The sequence below is a fragment of the Adiantum capillus-veneris genome, chromosome 24 (genome assembly GCF_014529385.1).
Source record: "Adiantum capillus-veneris isolate H3 chromosome 24, ASM1452938v2, whole genome shotgun sequence".
Taxonomy (NCBI): domain Eukaryota; kingdom Viridiplantae; phylum Streptophyta; class Polypodiopsida; order Polypodiales; family Pteridaceae; genus Adiantum; species Adiantum capillus-veneris.
Window position 1 is genome coordinate 61006305 of NC_140954.1, and position 4438 is coordinate 61010742.

The 4438-nt window shown below is 40.0% G+C and overlaps 1 pseudogene; it reads right to left on the reverse strand.

Annotated features, from left to right (window-relative positions):
• Positions 1-247: 247 nt before the first annotated feature.
• LOC147426454 (uncharacterized) lies at positions 248-1747 on the reverse strand (annotated as a pseudogene).
• Positions 1748-4438: the final 2691 nt, after the last annotated feature.

Sequence of the window (4438 nt, forward strand, 5' to 3'; positions counted from 1 at the left end):
CTTAAATGAGTCACATTAGCATTAAACAAGTTTTTATCCTTAAAGTGAGTACCCCCACTAATGAGTACCCCTTGACCCTTTTGCCCAATTCCATTCCTCCGGCTTTCCTCTTTCTGGACTTCCAATCCCACAGTCCAAATTCCAACATCCAGTCTGCCATTCGAATTCCGAATTCCAGATCCCTTTACATGTTGAACATACTTTTACATTAAATCTTCATTCTGCTGAACATCCTCTACTTCCACGTTTACATCATCTGCTTGACTCCCAAATTGACAAATGGCTTGACAATCGCCATGATAAAATTCAGCTCCATTTTCATTTCCAAAGATGACTTCATCATTTGCTGCAATATCTTTAGCCTTTCGCAACATCCACTGTGAAATTTCAAGAACTTTTAATATCTAAATTTGCATCTGCATTTCCGCCTGAATCTGAATTCCAATCTGAATCTCACTCGGAATATGAATCTGAACCGAAATCTGACACTTGGGATACTCCTCTTCATGTCCCTTATACAACAATGCCCTATCAACTCCTTCATATTTGTTCTGATTTTGTCCAATCCAAGAAGAAAATGATGTTGTTAATCCCCACTGAGTATCGATGTCATCTCCTTGTGACACTGATTGTCATACCTCTTCATCAAGCTTTCCACGGCTTCCATTAAGATTTGCATCTGAATTGGTCTTTGCATCCAAAATTGCAGTTGAATCCAAATCCAAAATTGAGACTGAATTTGAATTGAAATCTGAATTTGAGTCTGAATCACATTCGGCATCTTACAAAATTTGACTTGCTTTATCAACTGAAAATTTGCCCTCAATATCTCTTCATATCCATCTATATGAAATTGCCGCAATATGGAATGCCACCTCCAACTTCCAATATGAATATTATCATCCTCAATCTCCTCCATTATGCTACTGTCATCTTCTGGTCCTTGCTACTGCAATTGTTGCTAGGCTCTTTTGACATCCTCTTTTAACATTTGCTTTGAAGTCCGCTTGAAATGACAAAATTCCACCATGATATACGCATTAGCATGCACATCCTCCATTTGCTGCTCACAACTGTCCTCTTCAAATGTATGTGAATTCCCAATGAGCATGACACTTCGATCAGTCGAAAAGGAATAATCCTCCTGTGATTCATGGACACACTTCTGTGGTAGGATAGAGGTAACCAGGGTTTCTGCCTGGCTCTGTTCCCTGACCTCATGTTGCTCCTCCTTACCTTGCTGCCTTTTATCCTGCTGATATTGCTGATCCTCCACATGGTCTTCTTTTCGACTTCCCACTTGCATTTGCTGAGCTACCACCCATTGATTTTTTGATCGAAACTACTGTGTACATTGTTGGTATACAATTTCCACAAGATTTGCTAACTGCATATTTCCATCGGTGGATCTTCGTGGTGACAATTCCTCCAAAACTGAGTTGTTCATTGTTGTTGCTGCAAATTCCTCCTGAGTACATTTGATTTTTGAAACTTCTTCCTGCTTTGACTCTTCATTTGTAATCCTACATACATTCTCAATTGAACCCAAAAATAAATCAATCACCTCTTCTTCTTCATTCCTCTCTCTATCCATCACCTCTCCGTTCATCCAACTATCCACCTGTCCATTCCTCACATTTTCCGCCTCTTCAAATGGTCTTTGATTTCGGTGAACAACATCCTCAATATGTATGATTTGCTTCTCCTCTGAATAATAAATCTCATTGACAAGTGACAACATCGACATCAATATCAGCAATGGATATTCCGTCTCCACTCTATGAGCACACTCCAGTGGTAGGGTAGGGGTATCTAGGGGCAGTTTTAGGCTCTCTTGGCCAACCTCCTTTTGCACCTCCTTCTCCTCCACCTTTGGTATCCCCACATGATGGATGTCCATCTCCAAGCCAACCCATCCGTTATCATCATCACTTAATTCATCTTCATACTCAGCCGCATATGCATCCTTCAATCTCTCACATGCTTCCTGCAATTTTCTCACCTCCTTCCTGCTGGAACATGATGTCCTCCTCTTTCCTTTATGATTAGTCAACCACTCATATGCCCTCTCTAAGTCATCCTCAAAATCTTCCAACTTATCCCATGCTACCTGTGTCCCATCAACTGATGCGTTATGCATTCTTTGGCTAAATTTTTGAAGTTTTGAACACAAATTCACCATACACCACTTCCTACATGCATCTCCCTCTGAACACTCATCAACTGCACATGGGCAATCCTCCACTTCATGCTTCCGACTCATGCATACCTTGCATTTCTTTCTCTTTTTCTTTTGACTCCCCATGGCGCTTATCCGCTAGAACTTTAATTTGAAATTTGGCTGCTTTCTGACTTCCACATTTGCAACAGTTCTAATTCCAGATTTCGCAATTTGACTTCAAACTCTGCAAAACAATCATTCTGATTTGAATTCTGATTCTGAAAACTTATCTGATTCTTGATTCTGGTGGTACTCAACTTCCTGCACTTCCTCCTAGTGGAACTTGACTCCCATAACTCCCCCCTCGTGGAACTGATCCCCCGGAATTTCTTCCTGATGACCCTCAAAATCTGTGATAATAAATCTGGTTTTCCACTTCTTCCTTCTGTCTGTCTCTTTGATAATCCTTTGGTACATCCAAATCTTCTTGTCCAATCTGGATATGTGTCCTCTTTTGCTTCTTCTAGGGCAACATCTGAATTTTGATGACTTTCAGAAAATCAGCCCAACTCCCAGACTTTCCCTATTTTGAACGTCTTCCCTTCATTTAGTAACTACTTCCGTCTCTTCAACACTCCCCCCCACAAGAGAAATCTGAATCCGTCCATGCTACGTCACACATACACCGTGATCGCCAAGTGTTTAAGGTACAGACATTCATAATAGACAATTACAGGAAATGGAATGGAACTGGAACTGGAACTGGAACAGAACACAGAAATAGAAACAGACTAATTCTACCATAACTTCTGCCATCATATTTCCAAACAGACACTCATCGAAAGTTACATAGTTGGAGAATACTAATAAGCAACGCCCTTTCCCAAGAACACCCCTTGAGATCCCAAAAGTACAAAAGTTGATATTCCAAATTCCACTAAGGTAAAACATCCCAAATTCCCTAGGCTTAATAGAGATACACAATGAATCCCAACACAAGAGCTTGCTACTTAAATACTAGTTGGTATAGCTAGATACACCTCTCAATCGTCACAAGTATCGTTGCCCAAGGGTCAACGGAAACTCTTCAAAGGTCAAGAGTGACTCCATAGAATGTGGAATATGCATGCTGACTAGGATGACATTATCATTGGTGGAGCCCTCTACAAACTGGGCATTGATGGAATTCTTAGAAGATGTGTACCTATGGGAAGAAGGATGCAAGTGATCACAGAGGCCCATACTAGAGATGTAGGTAGACATTTCTCTACTGCCATTACCTACAAGAAAAATTTGTAAACAGGACTCTGGTGGCAAACAATGATGGAAAATGTTAGATAATTTTACAAAACTTGTGACATTTGTTAGCATATGGGAAGACCAACAAAAAATTGACATGACACCTTTGACACTAGTGCAGACACTGGGAGTATTTATGAAATGCGGATTGGAATTCATGGGTCCATTCAGGGAGATTATTCCAAGGAAGAATAGGTATATCATAATGGCTAACAACTATGCCATGAAGTGGGTGGAAGCTAAGGCCTTACCTAATAACACTGTTAGATCATCAACAATATTCATGTATGAAAATATCATGTGCAAATATGACCATCTTCACTAAAATAGTTCAAAAAGATCCACATCAGTGGGATGGATGCAAAACTCTAGACAACATTATGGGCTTATAGGATTGTCTACAAGGTCACTACTAGAATGACACCCTTTAAAATAGTATATGGGATAGAGATAGGAGTTCCTATGGAGTTTTCAATAGCCTTAGGCTGGCAATATAACAAGGAATGGATTTCAATAAGAATTTGAAATAGAGGTTGGACGAATTGTTAAAGTCGGATGAGATCAGAGAACGGGCTAAGTTGGAACAAAAGAGGTAGTCCAACAAAGAAGGCAACACTAGCATGATATAAAAATTAAGGTTAGAGAGCTCAAGAAAGGTGATTTGGTACTACTATTCCAGTCGAAGTTGGGACCAAAGAAACCTAATTCAAAGATAGCATGGTCGGGACCCTATGAGATTGATTGGGTATTCTTAAATGGTATAGTGAGATGAAGAGACTTATCAGGATTACTATTGCCCGGGGTCTACAATGGGGCCAAGGTCAAATTGTACTATGTCAAGTCAGATGAGATCCCAACAACACAAGTACAAAAACACAGTCAAAGTGAGAAGTGAACCACTTGACTTGTTTCATGATACCAGACCAGTAAAGGAATAAGGACATGATCTTTTATAACCAATACTCTTCAAGATCAATT